The following is a 19,416-nucleotide window of genomic DNA, read 5'->3' on the forward strand; positions in this document are numbered from 1 at the left end:
AGGCTTAGTGTAATGAGTTTTCAATGAATATTAATTGAATACTTGCTATCAGTTACAAATGATGTGTTTTTAGACACTGTAGAAGATTATGCAAATATAACATTCATTTTTTTTTCTAGGCTTAGTTATATAAGGGATATATTGGCTAAAAATAGGTGAATATAGCATACTACTTATAACCAATATTTAGAATCTTAATTTGATTTTTTTTCTTCAACACAGACTAGGTTTTTGTTTTTGTTTTTTTTTTTAGGGAAATTTTTTTAATGAAAAAATATAAGTCAATGAGTCAACAAAAATTTTCAAAAATGGCTAATGAAGCAGTAATTCATTACTACCTTCTGGAGGTAAATTCAGCAATAAGAATAAAAAGCCTTTAAAGTATTGTAACCATTGAATCAGTGATGCTAATTTTAGTAACACTGAAATGAGTGCTGTATATGGCAATTTATCTACAAGGATATTCTCACATCTAAAAATATTTTAAAGTATTTGCTTATATTAACAGATACAATGGAAACTATGGAACACTAATATCATATTCTCAATTAGAGCAAAAAATCTAGAGGGATGGGGGCGGTAGATGGGGTAAAAATAGTCAAATACGTGGTGACATTAAAGAATTAAAAATTAATAAATTTTTAAATAAAAAACAAATATTTTGTTACAAAACCAGTAAAGATATTCAACAAAGAATATATATAATATTATCCTAACTTTGTGTAAAGGAAAAAACTAACAAAACAAAAATCAAATGATAAAGAACAAAATGATAGAAGTTATTTTTAGAAATTATTTTTAGGCTCATTCATGATTTTAATTTTATTATGCTTTTATGTATTTGTATTATTTCCTATAATAAAATTATCTTAAAATTCTTGGTACAAAATAAAAACTTTTTTTTTTAATTTCAAATCTTTTTTTTTTCAAAATGTTTTAAAGTAAATAAAGTAAATGAACAATCACTTATTCTTACCTGGTTAGGCTCAAATATAGTTGAAAGAATATGGATACTTGACTTTGATTAGTTTCAATCATACAGTTGCCATCCAAGTTCTCTTTCAATCACTTTCTCTCCTATGTATATTATCAGATGGAATCACATATACCTAGAAATAAAATTTTAATTGGACTTAGTAGAATTAATCAACGATTACATTTATATGTATGTTAATCTAGAGGTCACAATACATGTTCTAAAATTCTAATTATGTTTCTTGTGAAAGTTCAAGAAAGTTACCTAATAATAGCAAAACGATGGTAAAACATGTTAAGTTTTTGAAAAGATATAGTAAAAGATTGCTATATAAGGGAAAATAGCAAAACTGCTAGATAATAAGTTAGATATTTTAACTCATGGATACATTATTATTAAAATACCCCTTTCTCCCTGGGGCCATACAACAACTAGCCCAGACCTAACTTCCTCCTTCATATACTAGCTAATAAGACTAACCAAGCCCACATCCTGCCCAAGAGTAAGAAGGTGAAACAGATTTTTAGAGAGAACTCATATATTTTAACTTTCAATCCATTTTGACTGCTATAAAGAAGCATTTAGGTAACTTATTTTTCTGTTCATTCTCACGCTATAACTAAAACAAACATAGCAATTGGTTTAGATTTTTACATTTTTATTCCAATATACAAAAAGATTTCTCCTTCCAGATGCAATAGCAAAAATAATGCAGCCTTCCTTTAATTTGGTATTTTCAAATGTACCTCTGACCTAAATTCAGAGTAGCAGAAAAACTTACAGTACAGTATCTCTTTTTGCCAAAACAGCAAAAAGAGCTTCTTTTTTTTTTCACAAAAATATGAAAAGATATCTAACTCTTTCGTTCTCCCTAGACCTCTATTTTTAACTTTTTTCAAATTATAGACTAAGACAGATCTCAAATATTTTATTTCTGTCACTTTTGGCATCTACACCATCTGAAAACTTTTTACACCTTAACCACCATTTTCTTTAGAAGCCTGTGTATCTATTTGTTGGCCTTATTCTTTTTCATTTTCTAACATAATTTTAGGGAGAAAGAAGAGACCTTAGTCTAGGTGGCCCCAGGAGCAAACTCTTGAGATAATAATTCAAAGTAAAGAACTTTATCTGGGAGATGCTGAAGGAGAGTGGTTATAGGCAGATCATCAATAGTATCTACCACAGAAGGCAATAATTTTAAAATTTGAATCAAAATATGAATAGGGTATATTTTAAGACCACTTATAGATATTTAGAATTTTAACAAAAAAAAAATTATGTTCCATTAATGTTATTATTTATTAAATCATACTATATTCTTTTAGCATTTACTAGCTCTTAGGGTATATAAATGCTATAATTCTTTTATCTTTCCTTAAAACATAAAAACTGAATTATTATTCTTCCATCTCTAAAAATAGATTTGTTCACCCTGGACAGGACATTTCAAACAAGACAGAACTAAAAAGTAATCATAAAACTATGTAATGATTTCTAAAACAATTTACCAGATTATTTTTTCTTTTTTGTCTGTCTTGGGGAGAGGGGGAAAAAGGAAAGACAAAATTCATTCATATTTTTTTTCTTTTTTGCATAATGGTATTTTCCCTATTTATTTTGTGCAAACATTAGTCTTAGAAAAGAAATAAAGAAATTACCCAAGATAACAAAAGTAACCCCGTTAACCAGACTGTTAAAAAAATAATTCCAAAATATTATAGCAAAGTAAATGCTTTCTTTAAAATATTCAACTTAATTCAAAATAACATTCCCACAGCTTTTATTTCTATCTCATAGTGACTGAAATCCAGTCTTACTGTGGGAAATACTTTTCAACTTAGAATAGTTTATGCAAAGTGGCAGAATAAAAGAGCACGAAAACACCCACATGAAGAAACAAGAATGAACTTGTGCCTACTTCTATCTTTCTTTTTGCAGAAAAATGACATATACTCTGTGGTGGATCTATTATTTTATGTCTGAGATGATTAGATTTGTTCATATAAAAAGCATTTTAAATATTCTTACAAGAACTGAGATGTGCTTATGAGCTGCTCTTTCAAAGATATTTTTACTCTAAAATGTAAAATCTTGATTTCCAATTCAAATGATTCTTAAATTTTTAGGAGCATAATATATTCAATTTTATACTGTTTTGCCACCATTTATTACATAGTCATGAAATTTAAAGATGTATATAAAATTAAATGAAGCCTATCATTTCTTTATGAAACCTTTTATTTTTCCCAACAGTATTAATTTAAGAAAAACATTATTAAGATCACAATATAACTAGGTCCTTCAATTTGTTAATGCAACACATATATATCCCATATCCCATACACAATAAAACCAAAGTAAACAAATAAGCCAAGCCAAAAGGTATTCCTACTTGTCATCAAATGAAATAGAGGCCACCATTATCATCTTAAAACCCTTTCAAAATTATTTTACTACTTACTCTTCTTTTTAGCTAGCTCCAAGAATTTTGCAATATTTCAAAATGTTGCAAAAGAGTCTTCCTGAATATTCATTTAACTCCTATACACATCTAAAATCAAAACAAAAAATCAGAACCTTTGCCTGTGATTTTCTTTTTTCTTTTCTTTGTCCTATGATTTTAATTAAGCAAATGGTACAATTCTTGATCTAATTGAAATTGGCATTACCAATCTCTCTTATTTCTCTTATGATCTACATGCAGTTAAATAAGAATAAATTTAATTCCACTTAATACAAAAGACTCCCTTTTATTTCTTCTCCAAGTTTACATCCTCACCAATTTCATAAGTAGCCAACTATGGTTTCACTAACAAGTAGTTTGGCCATATCACTCGTTGCACAATGTCTGAGTGCCTTAGCATGCCTTAGCATTTTAGTCCAAAGGCCTTAGCATCTCTTCTTAAAGATGTCCCCTCAAATGTTTTCACCTTAGTGATCTAGACAAAGGGCACAAATATAGTGACTTGGGATGATTGACATAGTGGCTTGGGGCAATCATTTCCAGAGCATTCTAGTTTTCTCATTGAGGCAGCACCATACCTATTGTCATCACTGTACCCTTATGCTGTAAGGAAATTAAAGTTGGGAAATTAATTTAGTTCATTAAAGGGATATTTATTGAGCATTTACTGAATGCCCAATTGTATTAGTCATTAGGGAGAGGAAAATAAGTCTACATCCTCCTTGGCATTTGTCAATGTGTTAAGAACCACATTAATGGCAAAGTCAGGTGTGGAAGAAACACAGAAAGTGGAACCTGTGACTCTTTAGTTTGTAAGTTGTTCAGTGAAAAAACTGAGAGAGGCCACAGAGTTGGCAGAGGAATGACATGAACAAAGGCGCAGAAATAAGAAAGGACATGCCACCTTGAAGCAGTTATGTGGTTAGATATACACGATTTGAAAATAGGATGCTATGGGAGACTGTTTTATAAGAAATTTTAGTGGTAAAGTAAGGCCTTATCGAGAAGGTTCTTGAATGCCATGCTTATGAACTTGAAATTTTACTCTAAAGGTAATAAGAGTGTGATAAAACAGGGAAGTGGTGCAATAAGATACATGGTTTAATAAGATTATGTGGCAAATGTGGCTCTGAAGAGACCATGAAAGAGAGGTGAAACAGGCAAAATTGCTTCTTCCAAATTCATGCGTATTTGTTACTCGATAACGCTAAATAGAAAAAGACTCAGGGTGTTCGTACTTGTGAGATGTAAAATTGGAATGGTGCTTGGGATTTAATTCATGTAGGAACAGAACAAGACCAAGACCACCCTGATCCTGGGCTTTCCTAATCTCAGAGATGTCAGTCTGGACCAAGAATTCATATCATCTATTACTGTTCCATAAACATTCTAAGTTCTCTACCCTCCATTCTCAGTGTGGTAAAGAAAAAAATGACAGAGGATGAGACATGACAAACTATTTCTGAATTAATAATTTTAAATTTACCAAATTCAATCAGTTCTTGACTCTACATTTGACATAAAACTTTTAGCAGTGCTTTGAAGCTGTCATCAGCAGGAAATTTTCCTAATTAGAAAAAGTAGAACAAGTGATTCACTCTTTCTGTTGAATTTAGTGTAAAACACAAGTCACTTCTGTGAAACTTTTTGTTATTATATTTTTCGGCCTAAGTAGGTTAAGGTAGAGTCTTTGTTTTCTCTTAACTTTAATTAACTCTTCACAAATTCTGCCCTCTCAAATATCTTATAGAATACACAGCCTAAGCTCCAAGGTGAATCCAAAGCCGTGATAATTGGTCACAGGTTAAAAATTTACTTGGGTTAATGAATAATGTATGGCAAAGTAAAACTCATTTCAGGGCAGAGAAACTTTTTTTTTCTTAAATAAATTTATTTATTTAAATTAGTTTCAAGTATACAGTATGTTGGTTAGACATCTATATTGTTCATTTAAACAATTCCCCCAATTGCTCCCTCCCTCCCCTGGCCCTCCACTTAGCCATCATATTAATGCTAACTGCATTCCCTCTGCCATGATCCCCATCCCTGTGACCAACTATCAACTACTAATTTGTACTTCTTTAATCCTTCACCCCATTCTCCCAGCCCCCTAACCCACCTCCCCTCTGTCTGTCCAGTATATTTGTGAGTCTGTTTTTGATTAGTTTATTCTTTGTGTTCCTTAGATTCCACATACAAGTGAAAGAGAAACTTTTTTTAACACAATGGGAATTCAAAAAGAAGACAATTCTGACTAGGGAAAGAGATAGAAATCTTAGCAATATTTGGAGAAATGGGCGGGGCGGGGGGGAGTATAGGGAAGAAAGAGCAAGGGAGCCAGAATAAATATATACTGGAATCATTCCTTCCCTCAACCCCACAGGACAGAGTCTATGCTGTAAATGAATATATAAAATACTTATAATGAACAAGCATTATATTTACCCAGGCTATGAACATATTTCTCTTAAGCCTTCTCTATTACACATTTTCCTCATCAGAAAAGAATTATTTCTGTCTTGACAAGTATCAAAGATATCTGTTTTCAGTTATTCTTCAGTTACTCTGTGATAAATGAAGACAGTTTCCCATCTGTGAGCAAAGAAGATTGCAATCATCTCATTTGAGCCTAATCTCCCAAGGCTCCAAAACTCAATGTTATGGTTTAGCCTAGGTATAGCAAGCCTTTTCTTTATTCACAGATTTATCAGAATAATTTTTAAAATGTGAAAATGACAATGACACCTAGGTCTAGTCTAATTTCATTTGACAATTAAACATTTTATATATAAGATAGGTCAAAGTAACCTACAGAGCACTTGCAACACGATGCTAATAAAACCATTCTTCCTCTCCCCTGGGGGTATTTTCAACGCAGTTATGTATGAAAGCACTTTCACAAGGATAAAGTACTATACAAATATGAGATCATGTTACTAGTCAGAAAGGATGCATTCCAGAAGTCAAGACTTGTTCTGAAAAGGTAAAATTTACAACCGCGTTTCCATTTTCCAACAAGTGATGGCAGAGTCCACACTTGCACGTAAACTCTTGCAAACATTTCATAAGAATTCAACACTGAGCCATAGAAAAGTAGAAAAAAAATCATGTAATACCAAGTAGATCTAATTTTCAAGCTGCAACTAGATCAAAGAGCAGTCTTTATAATGCTCTGAATCTAGTATTAAGGAGAAAGCACTAATGTCAGCCATAGCAGGTCACACTCCTCCAGAGAACTCATGACTAGATGAAACTGGGCAAGGCAGTCTTCAACTCTTTGCTATATACACAAAAGCACTTAAAATTGAAACAGTACAGTACATTCTTTCAGAAAATAAAGACTTCATTTAACACAGTTAATGAAAATGATATTACCAAGAGCATATTTTCTCTGTTGTGCTGTAACCATTTCGGGGAGGCGGGGGTAGGGGGTGGGGAGCAGAGTGAACTGAACAAAACAAAAGCTTTTCAAAGGGAAACAGTAACCTAGCCAGATGTTTGGTGGATATATACTGCTCTCCAAAATATGAATGAAAGCTACTTTACTAGTTTATAATAATAATCAGACTATGATATAATAAAGATGTACTTTCTTCATCTCCTCCCATTTTACTGATACAATGAACATTTATTGAACACCTGATCCAGTACTATGTACTGGAGATACAGAAGAAGGCATGGAACTTCTAATCTAGTAGAGGAGTCAGACATGTAAACAAATTAACAAATTACAACATGTTATTATAAATATAAAATAAATGTCATCCTATTAAGCACTTGTATCTAACTTAATTCTTAATTTCTAAAAAGAGATCTATTCAAACTAGGTCAGCTGCTGATGGTGATGAATCTATAAGTCTCTTTTTACTTTTAAAAACATTTTTGCTACTGTAATGGAATTTTATTTTCAAAAAACAATCCAGTCCCATATAGAGATGTGTTTTCTGTCTTTTACCAAAAAGAAAATCAATACTGAGAAATGAGTTAGAAGCATCAGAGCTAACACCACAACTCAGAAATTCTGAGACTTTTTATTTCCTTGTCACAATTAGAGGATAACACTCTAGTTTACATGCTAAAATCCTGTGCACTATTCATCATTTTGTTTCACTTGTTTTGGCAAACTGTGCACAGCAATAATACTGAAAAAAAAAAAATCCTCACCCATTATAGCTAAAGCATGATTTTGTGGAACAAATTATTCTAAGCTATGAATTGTTTATTGTCAAATGAATTATTTTTTTTTTCTGTTAGTACATGCCAAGAGAACTTACTATCGAAGAAAACAGACACAGCGTGAGGTCTGAAAGAATATATCAGATGCTTGTGCACCAATGATAATTACTGCCTAATCAAGGATACCAACCTTTTCAACCTACTTACATCTTGCTGGCTGAATTTAAGCCCAGAAATTGCGGGCTTACCATATGTCTGAATTAGATAAAAATGGCATTATTTCCTCTGTGCCTGACACATGGTAAATGATCACGAGATATATGAAGGAGGAAAGGCAAAAAAAGCACTAGAAGGGAGAAAAATCTTATCAATAGGGTCATCGAGCTCTACTTTTCCAAAAATCAAACAAACAAAAAACCCAACAACAATCACACAAACACACACACACACACACACACACACATTTGAAACCAATACATTTAAAGACAACTTCAATTCACATTTTTTAAAGTTCTAACTACATTTTGCCAATATTATCCAAATGAGAGACAATACTTTGAGATGTGATCTTTATCATTTTTTAAAACTGAAAGAGCCTTACCTACTTATAGATGTCACCATTACCAAGTAAGTTTAACTCCTTATAGAAACTGTTTATGTATTTTTAAGTTCTACCTATAGGTTGAAATAACCCATAAAGTAGTGAATGAAAATTAAATTGGAAGAAAAACTGGTGAATTAAAATTAGTGAATTTTTTTTTTAATTGGTGATAAAAAATATGCAATGAGATCCAAGAAAGGCATTGAAAACTAATGAGAAATAGTTATTTCTGATTCATTGATTGCTTCAAGGCAAAAATTCAGGAAGGCCAAGTATGAGCAGGTCACTTGCTAAATGCTGAGAACCTCCAACCACTACACTCCTTGCACCAAAGTAATTCCTCACTATACTCAAACTGGTCATTTCAAAATGCCTGTCATGCCTATAAATCCCATCTACAAGAGTCTTGCCTTCATCTTCCTGCTGCAGGAATAACTTACCTGGAGGCACTCAGCATAACCCTTTTCCTCTGAAGAGACTACAGTGAGCACCCCAGCTAAGACTAGAACATCTAAGACTTAAGTAAGGACCTCATCAAAATCTCCACCTAAATAAAGCAAAAAAAGAAACTCTGACATGGAAGAAAATCAGACTATTTGTAACTAGAACAGAAAACAAAACACATAAGGAAAAGATGCTTTACAGATGTTACGAGGCAGTTGAAGTCATGAAGAATAACATGAGTGATCAGAAACTAAATCCAAAGAAGGTAGAGAAACATGTAGAATAGAGAGAATGTTGGAAGCAGGGCGTGGGGGTGGCACAGAAGGGAGCTGCATCATTGCAATGGCAGAGAATCAACTCTGTCACTAGGAAGCTCAAAGAGCTGCACTGATTACTTCCCATTTCTGTATCTCGGTCCGTGTTTCCCCGGGTTCCCTTAAAGGCTGGCCACATGCTTAGGATTCCTGTCTTCAACCTAAACTTACCTAACTGAGGTAACTGAGTGGGTCTTTTTCCTCACATCGAAATAGCCTCTTCTGTCTGGTTGCCTTACTATCCACCCAAGGAATCAGTCTTAAAACCACAAATGAACAAAATTTCATGATATATAACATTGTAAAAACAGTATGTTACTCCATCAAATACACTCTCAAAGAATTATACTAATTGAATGAAAAGTAAAAAATAAAGACCAAGCAAATTTTTGTCATGAATTTCAAGTCACTAAAAAAAGTGTAGTCTCCAAAAAAGAAAACATACTCTTCATTTGTAGACATCTGTTCTATAGTTAATTCAAAAGCAGAAATAAACATATGCTATGATTTCTCTCTTTCTTCCTAAGAACAAAGCAAATATAATTTATCCATGGCTTCTGAATTTTCTTTGTTGTACTTAAAATCTTTTGTCTTTTTTTAACATGAGGCTAAATAAATGTATTCACAGATTATATCAATATAATAGGAGAGAATGTAGTCTTTCTCCACTTCATGGATCCCTCAACACCAAAAAGCCTGGTCATTTTCCTAGATTATTCTTACTTACATTTTATTTCCTATAATAAAATATTAGGTACAGGCATACTTACAAAATCGCATCCTACAGCTAAGAGGAAGGAAGATGAGTAAGAAGAGCTAAGAGAAGGTTGAAAGGGAGAAGAAGGAGGGATAGGATGTAAAGGAGAGAAAGAAAGGAGAAGGAGGCAACAGGAGAAGGAGAAAGGAGGAGGAAGACTCATGGTCACAAGTGCACCCATGGAGCACCGCCACATCCTTATGCCTGGGGTTCACATCGGACCCCCACCCACTCACTCTGGAGACAAAACACACTAGGGAGGAGAGCATCTAGACATCTCCACTTCACGTTCAGTGATGTTAGTCACTCTTCTTAATGGCTGAAGGACAGTGTTGATCGCTCTTAGTCACAGTCTCCTCTTATTTTGGTAAGAGCACGTAGAAACCATGTTCCTAATTGCGCATCCTTCCCATGGGCCTTGGCATGTAATCACTACTGTCTTGGTACCTGTTTCTGAGTTCTTAAGATAACACTGTACTTTTGTCACACTTTCCCTCCAGAACTGAAACTTGACAAATTAATCCCCTTCCCTGGCATAGGCTGACCTAGATCTCAAAAAGAATACCTGTGAAAGCCCCAGGTGTGTACTATAAAATGCCATCTGACTCTCCATGGCCATGCCATATCCACAAGCCAAAACTCCCTATTAATTCTTCCTCAGTTCCTGAGCTACTCTATTTCTTCAACAGTGCCCAGAGGTTGTCTAAGGTAGCCCTGGACACCATGCTTCTGTCCACCTGCTGGAACTCAACTGTCTACCCCACAGCTGAGGCAGCTCCTCCAGCACCTGCCTTCTCCTCTATCCATTCTGGCCAGTATACAGACACAGATAAATGCTAAGCTAAGAGAAAAACTGGAACCAATAACTAAAATTCACTCGTTTACCAAATATTTATTGAGTGTCAGGGATACCTCCAGATGGTAGTGACATAATGATGAACAGAGAGAGATCTATCCTTAAGGAATTCATGTCCTATTTATCTGCATAGATAAACTGAAATCTGACCACATATAAAAGTAAAATCATTGTCATTTTATACTTTTTTGATACTTTTATACTTCCTAGAGCTAGAACATTCCAAATTAGTTGGGCTTCATTAGAACAAGGATGCTGATGCTGAGGGACTCACACCTTGAACCTGGTACTCTGACTTTGCAAGTTGGAAGGTAAAATCTTCACTTTCCACTGTTAATTCTTGACACAGACATCTCTATACAGATAAACAACTGGTTAATCCTGGGAGTCAGGAAGTAATCTCGGTGGGCACTTCCCCTCCATGTAACAGAACTGTGAACCCCAATGTGGTAAACCAAAAGGGTTTCCTATTACTTGAGTACTGTGAGAAGAATGATTGGATAGGAAACAACAAGGACTAATTTATTTACAGTAAATGACTCTCTTGAGCAACACAAAGGGAGGTCAGCTGGTTCTAAATAAGACAGAGGATAAAATAGCCATAGCACATATTAAGCCCGCTACATGTAAATAAAGGTTTGTAATATATAAAACTGCAACATTAGAGTTGATATATTTAATAGAACACAGTCTGTAAAATTCAGTATTACACAAGCATATAAAATGTGACTAGTGAGACTGTTGACACCGGTCAGCTCCCAAAGGTGTCACATATTAGGCCTGTCTAAATAAGCCATTACCTTCACGACCGCCAAAGCTACTCTGCTTCCAAATTTCTCACCTGGGAAAATGTTGCCAACTCTTCAAGTGACATCATATTTCTTCTCTTTATTCAACTTCCTATATAGATCTCATTACCACATCTTGTCTATTTGACTTTCAAAAGAGCTCTAGAGTTTATTCCACTTTCTCCATTCCCACTGCCAGACACTAATAACCCTTTGCCTTGAAAACTGAACTCTCTTTACCTACACTGTTTCCCCCAGTCCTTGCTTTACCTTTCAGCAACCATAGCTCAAAAATGAAAATCTTTATTCTGTCACCCAACTATTAATGCTTTCTTGGAAACTTCAGGATAAATTTTACACTCCTCCATAATTCAACCCCTGCAAACATTCTAAAACCAACCACAGTCAACCATTACTTGATGTATGTACATTGCTTTCAACAGTTCCCATCTGTTGGATTCCATTCCCTGAGTGAACAAAGTTACTGCAAAGTAGCTACAAATCTACAGGGGCACTGAGTATCTTCTACAGACTAAATATGTACACAGAGACATACCATAATTGTTCAAAGGTATAAAAATAAACCTTGAATATACCAAAGGCAATTAGATGTTATAATTCTGAATTCTTACAAATACAATGGACTAAAAATAATGTTTTTTACAAGAAAAAGTAGGCAATGATATTAATAGAAAAAATGTTGAGAATTGGGGAAAACTCACTTTTCAGAATTTAATATTTCTATAACTCCTAGGAAATTAAGAGTGGGAAGGGCTTTCAAGTCACTTAGCTACATTGCCCACATGTCTTTACAATCCAGTTGTTTTTAAACTAGTACCCACCTCCTATTAGCATGTTTCCTTTTCTGTATTCTTTTCCCTTTAAGTGGTTTGAAGTAAGTGGTGATAGTTCCCCAGATGTTTTAATTGTTAGACATATTCAGTGGGAAAAGCCACTGTGCACACTAAAGGGAACAAAGGATGTTCTACTCTCTTAGCCAGCATTGCCTATCAGCCTTCTAAATCAGATAATGGAGAGGAAGCAGAGAGAAAGGAGCCTGGCACTGTAATGTTCAGTGCCTTTTGAAAGAGACGTAATCATTTAATATCTTGGCATATGGCTAGGAGCACTGTAACCACTCTTTTAGTGAAAAGGCCTGGAGTCGTCTATAAATTTAAATTTAAGACTTTAGAAGAGCAAGCAGGAAACTATTCACAGGTTTATTTGTAAGTCCTGCAGGCACTAATAAAAGAATAAACTTCACATCTGTTCAATGTCAAAAAGAGTCATAAGCCTTGACTGTTTTGTCTTGTTTATAAACATGTACAGGTGAGTGAGACAGCAATAATACCACCTGAAGAAATAAAAGTCAGGTATATAGGTAGAACGATGTTTCTAAAAATAAATTCTGAGAAAGTCTAGTTCTACGAAATAAAAGAAGTGTTTTACACATGCACACGCACATACATTCAACAGGGTTCCATAGCCAAATAAGTTTGCAAAACATCTGGATAAATTTAAACAATGTTTTCACTGTGATATATCTCATGTTTTTAATATATTATCATGTATTTAAATCTCCAAAAATGTACCATATTGCCTTATTTTATTTCACCAAGAAAATACTTTTTCATGGAGTATCTCCAGAGTTTTATTTATACTGCTCTCAAAAAACAAGATAGAGATGATTTCATAATTAACAGTTTCATCTCCAGTTAATGAGTCTATTAGTATAACTAAAGTCTTGACTGAAATGCAGACGGATATAACATACAAGCAGTTATGAACATATTAAGTCAGGTTCATAAAAAAGCCATGAAATCATTTTTATTTTTTTACACTGAGCTGACAATATATATCAGTAAAGAACATTTTGTCATTAAGAAGGAAATAGAATTAAATTTGGAAAGACAGGTATGCATGATGGAAACTAGATTTTGTTACAAGTCCCTTTGATTTAAGAAAAATTGCATGGAACATAAAGGACATGTATATTTTTCTTAAAAAAAAAAAAAAGTGCGTCCTCCCCATTACAACAGGATAATTATCACCACATACATCAAAGGTATGGTGAGCACCAACTTGCTTCTAAATCTAGATTTGCTTTAAATAAGGATATCCTCCAAATTTATTTCTTTAATGATATTAATGATAATCACAACATTCTAAAAATGCAAACAAGATCAAATCATTTGATGGCTTCTGCTCCCACTTATAGACCTACAGGCTCTCCATGAGCTGTCTCATACACAAACTAGTGTTTTCTCTCTCCCTCTCTTTCTCTCTCTCTCCCCCAACACCTTACCACCTCCCACTTTCCCTCCCTCCATTCCATCCACAGAAGACTTCTTGCTTTGCCTCAAATATGCCAGGGTCATTCTCATTTAGGGTCTTTACAGGAGCCCCCTTGACAGAGCTCAAGTACCTAGCCATCATTCAACCTTTGCAAATGCTACTACTTCCAAGAGGTTGTCCTAGCTTGACCTCTCCTCTTATCCTGTTTTATTTCCCTTCTAGTGCTTATCAGTAGCTTAAATTTTAATCCACTTGTTTATTGTCTGTTTCTTTCACTAAAATGAGAAAAGGGCTCTTATCTTTCCTCTTTACTACTAAAACACATGGTTTTCAAATCTAGTTGTATACTAGTAATACACTAAAGTTTTAAAATGCACAAATGTCTGGGTGCTATGTATTTCTGATTTAAATAGTCTGAAGTCAGATGTAGGCATCAGTGTTTCTTGAAAATAATTAGAGAGAAAGATGCCTGGAACACAATAGGTGTGAATAAATAAATGAGTTATTGATGTAAATGAAGACACCTACTTCCTATGAAATACATTTGCAGAGCACAACATATTTTGAATGCTGCATATAATATTTAGCATTTAATATCTAATGGTCAAGATATATGTAATTTTCATCGGTTAAATATTACACAGTGCAGTGACATTTTAGAAAGGCAGAGCTTTAAATTGCTCATTTGTTAGAAAAATAATTAAGTGTTCAGGTTTATGCCACTATAAAAAAAAAAAGAAGAAGAAGCTATTTTCCATGATAGTGTTGAATGATAATGCCTTTCAATTGTATGGTAACTAAACTTTCATGATATATTAAAGTCAAGACTATTATTTGAGCTACTTACATTTTGATTTTTATAATCAGATAATAAAATGATATATTAACTTCCACAATAAAATTTCTAGAAGGCAGTTTGTGTTTTATTGCCCTGCATTAAAGTAAACATGTCACGTCCTGCTATCCTTCCAAAAACAGCAGCCAAATGGTTTCCGATTAATCTTTTCCTCTAGCATCTCATCAGACAAGAGCACTGTCAAGGGTACTGTACACACCCTGACCTAACCAAAAAAAACAAAAGGCTCACCACTGACTTAATCAACATTAATAATTAAATCAATTTTCCTCTTAAGAAATCGGAATAAAGCTTTCACAGGTGGAAACAGCTCTTACTGCCAAAGGGCTTTCCACAGTTTGACACATCCAAGAGTCAATGCCAAAAAAAGTGATGAAAACCTTGGAATGCTTCTAGTAGTTTTCAGTTAGTAGAGAACATTTTCATTGCTTGAAAGTAGGTGTTAAAAAAAAAAAACACGGAATTGTCTATGGTGCTCAACTGAGATTCATTAAAAGCTAAGACAAGTAGCTATAGACATTTTGGGCTATGATTAAAGATCTTTCTCCTTGAAAATTATTAGTTCAGAGTAAAAGCGAAACCTGTTTTGGACAGAAGACATTCTTTTTAGTCATGAGTGACACTGTTATAGGATCATAACTACAGAATCTGAGAATGAAGTAGGTAAAATCATCAAAGTGAACCAGTGAGTCACTAACTACAGGATGTCAAACAAAGAGAATTGGAGATCAAGAGGCAGCAGAGCATAATGCCAGTGGGGGAACAAAATTCTCCAACATGGAGTTCACATTCTTGTTACAAAATGTCAGCAAGTCTTGATAATTAAGATGTTGTTTAAGCGACTATGGTCATAAAATATAAAACAATCACAAAATAAACACTGAAACCCTCTACACTTAGCTAGTTTCCAAGCTTTTCCCTAATCTATTACTTATTCTTTCCTCTCTGTGATAATGACTCATATGTCACCTCAAACAATTCCTAAAGTTTACCAATGTATAAGCAATGCCTCAAATTGAGTTAACTTTTCTAAGTCTTAAGTATTCTTAATGTAATGTGAAAATCAAAGTATTCTCCTTCTAAAATTATATGCAAAAGGAACAATTGACTATTTTAGACCTGTCACTTCTCTTCAGGGAAATTAAAATTAATAGTAAATGGATACCATTTTTTAATTCACCCTGCTCTCATATCCATAACTATTAAGCCACCACTTTCATTCAAAAGAATACAATGACAGCATTTTCCATGAGATAAATTTGATTATAACCCAATTAAAGTCTTTAATTTTGCAAGTTTTAGAAGTACGAAGGAAATATGACAACAGGGAATGCATTTATTAACCTGGTAGAAGGAAAACATTCCAAAAGTTTAGTTTAGTTAGGTAAATAAGTTGAATTAGTAGATAATAGCTTATGGCAGTGATTTTACTCTCATTTTAAGGACTGTTAAACACAATCATAGCACCATTTATTTCTCCTTCATAGCATGTAATCACTCTGAAGTCTAATTAATTGTAATGATGTCAGTTTTGCATACCATTACATCTCCAACATTTGGTGGGCTTTATCACCTATTCTCCTATTGCTTACCAATAGGAGAATTCTGATGAATAAAATTTACCAAGATATAAGGTTACAGAGAAGCCTCTGAATTTTGGTAAAATAAAAAGGATTTTTTATTTATACTGTCCGTAACCTAAGGCATGGCTAAAGAGCAGGAAATTCTGTTCCAATCTTACAGTGTATCAGCAATGTGTAAGTTTATATGCACGAATGTAATGGTATAAACATACAAAACTAAAAAGACTATAATTCATCAATGATATATATATATATATTTACTACAGTAACTTTATTGTATTTCACTTTATTTTAAATAGAAAGTGAAAATTCCCAGTTACTATTTAATAGAAAGGTTTGGCAAATATTTTACGTATAACTAGGAACGAATTTCTGAAAGCTTTGCGATTGTTTTGCAAATGCAATTTTGAAATTATCTATGACAATGTCTTTTTCTTTAACACTTATTTTAACTTTTTCGAAGTGATTGTTACATGTATTTGAATATTACCACATGGACTAAAATTTTTAATTAAAATTTTTATTTTAATATCTATGTTTAAAAAATAGATTCCACAAATGGAAATAGAAAAATGATCTTTTAAAATAATATTTTAATAATGTTTAAAATGTCATAGAGCTATGTGCTAATAGCACACAGTATTAAATGTATTCCAAAAATTTAATCACTGAAAGCAACTTACTGCTCTTACTTTGTCTAGAAAGTTACTATTCATCTGAATCCCTGAGAAGGTCTTCGTTCTATTTTCTGTTCTTAGTGTGGGAGGTTTTTTTTGGTGTCCAAGTGGTTCCCAGCCTACGAAGACATGTTAAGAAGTCTCCAAATTGCCTAAAATTATATGCAATATTAGATGTGTATATACGTACTTTGATCATATTTTCAAAGGGACCTATGGTCCCAAATGTTAAAGATTGCTGTTTAGCATTTATTGCTTCTCCAGTGCATAGGCTGATGTGAATTTGTGAGTGGCCTAAATATACACACGCACACCTTTATTTTTCTTACTCACTACAAAGTTAATGCTTAATTACGTAAACTACAGTGTATCCAGATGAACTTTCAAGTGTTTGTTTCATCGAAAGTTTACCTAACATGTCTTAGTCCCCAAAACTCCAGGCTGAGTTTCTCATGGAATAGTTTGTGAAATACAAAACCAATAGTCGATTCTTTGGGGTATTTAAAATTTATAAGTGCAAGCGCGCATGCATACACACACACAACATCATGACTTAGTAAAATACTTTTTAAGATCTTTTAAGTCATGTTTCTGACTTAAATATTTTACTTTGTTATCTAGTACAGAGATAACGGTACCATAATAAGTAAAAGAGCCACAGACAAAAAATTCCTTAAGGAATATCCTCATTGGCTCACCTTGCCCAGCTACAGTAATGGGCCATGTTAATGCTTTACTAATACATTGCCCAAAGTCTAAGAGTCATTCTTATTTTTTGTGACAACAAAAATCTCATCGAAAGATCCAAACAAAAAAAAGAGCATAAGACATATTTTTCAAAATCAAGTTTGATTGGATATTTTGACAAGGAAGGATAGGAGGGAGGGAGGCAAAAGAGGAGAGTGGGCGAGTGGGTGGGTGGGTGGGAAGGAGAAAGGAAGGAAGGAGAAAGAAAAAAAAATGTTTTTTTTTAATCCATGTGAATAAAAATATAAAAATAAGACCTATTTTTAAAAGAAGTTTGGCATTTTCTCAGGTTTGCAGAGTAGAAGAGATCTTTCACTATTGAATTTTTAAACTGTGTTCTGTTTGTACTCTTTTTTATCTTTTATTTTCTTTTTTTTTTTTTTGTGAAGTAGTTGCCTATTTTACTTTTGTTCATCAGTCTTTTATGTCAGTTTTTATAATTGTCTTTTGGGGAAGTAGTGGGAAGGCCTATCTGTCAAGGCTCCTTTATTACAGACATAATTTTCTTATTTGATAAATTCTCAATTCATGTGATGTTTGTTCCTGTGTATCCTTTTGAACTTTCACAAATGTGTGCTTGAATTAACTATCAGAGTAAGATTTAAAACTAAAATAATGTACTTTTAAAGTTTTTAATTGCAGTAAAATAAACAAAACATGAAACTTATCATCTTAACCATTTTTAAGTGCATAGTTCAGTAGTGTTAAGCACACACATTGTTGTGTAACCAACCTTCAGAACTCTTTTCATCTTGCAAAACCGAAACTCTGTACTCCATTAAACATCAGCTCCCCATTGCCAGCTCTCCAACCCTTGTAGGCCCTGACAAAAATAATTTATTGTCAATAGATGGGAAAGTATAGACTCCTCAAAGGAAATGAATGTCCTAAAATACATTTAACATTTCTTCAAAATATTCACTACATAAAGGTCTTTCCTCAAATATGTGTTGGTCATTGACAATATCTCTTCATAATTAACACAAAAACAGCATGTTGTTTTCCGGACATCAGTGGCACCTGTGCTTTGGGAGCTATTTCCAGTAATCAGAATGATTTCATGTAACATGCCCACATTTTTGAAAAGATAGACCTTATTAATAACCTGAGATAACAATAGAGTGCCAGACTCTGCTTTGTGTACTTTATAAATGTATTAGGTGTTTTATTTCTGACAACAAGCATATGAGTAAATACTAACATTACCATCATTTCACAGATGAGAAATTAAAGTGAACTAGCAGCCTATTTTTTATGGGTTCACTATATCAGAATTAAAAGTGTAAAGAGCTACCTTAGGCTGATGAGCATGTTGGTTTACATTTTTATGCTGCCAAGAAAGATTGTTTCTAGGGTCCAATGTGCTGCTTTTAGTTTGTGCACTTCTGATCTTGGCAATAGAGGGTGAGATGCTCATGGACTAAAGAACTACAGTCAAACCAATCTTTGTTCCACTGCTTGGACAACTCTAGACAAACTACATAAATACATTCTACCTGTAAAGTGGGGATACCCTCACATGACCTGCTTCACTAGGGGTGTGTGTGTGTGTGTGTGTGTGTGTGTGTGTGTATGTGAGAGAGAGAGAGAGAGAGAGAGAGAGAGAGAGAGAGAGAGAGAGAGAGAGAGAATATGCAGACAGGACTTTGCTAACCACAAAGTGTTTTAAAAATGTAAGATAGAATCATGATTATTATGGGTACCTAAGAACACATGGAAGGCAGTATCAGGCAGATCCAGGGTATCTGGTTTAAGTACCAGTTGTGTGGCATCGTGGGTCAACTAACCTCTCTGTGTCTCATTTACTTTCTATTTGTGAGGTTAAAAGAATACCATTATGTCTACGGCCATGTGACCCTGAACATGCCTGATCTCATCT

The 19,416-nt window shown here is 33.7% G+C and overlaps 1 protein-coding gene across 9 annotated transcripts in view; it reads right to left on the reverse strand.

Annotated features, from left to right (window-relative positions):
- Nucleotides 1-19,416, reverse strand: part of GULP1 (GULP PTB domain containing engulfment adaptor 1) — a 202,677-nt gene that overhangs the window by 129,970 nt on the left and 53,291 nt on the right. For 6 of the 9 annotated variants that reach the window (XM_016150108.2, XM_036236039.1, XM_036236040.1 and 3 more), the window contains one exon: nucleotides 977-1,109. The exons of 1 other annotated variant lie outside the window; for it this stretch is intronic. The gene's annotated coding sequence lies outside the window, so the exon portion shown is untranslated. Of the gene's footprint in view, nucleotides 1-976; nucleotides 1,110-3,440; nucleotides 4,950-19,416 lie in introns of those variants that run through there. 2 more of the 9 variants (XM_036236041.1, XM_036236043.1) reach the window with 2 other exon arrangements.

This window comes from Rousettus aegyptiacus, unplaced genomic scaffold (assembly GCF_014176215.1).
Source record: "Rousettus aegyptiacus isolate mRouAeg1 unplaced genomic scaffold, mRouAeg1.p scaffold_m13_p_2, whole genome shotgun sequence".
NCBI lineage: Eukaryota > Metazoa > Chordata > Mammalia > Chiroptera > Pteropodidae > Rousettus > Rousettus aegyptiacus.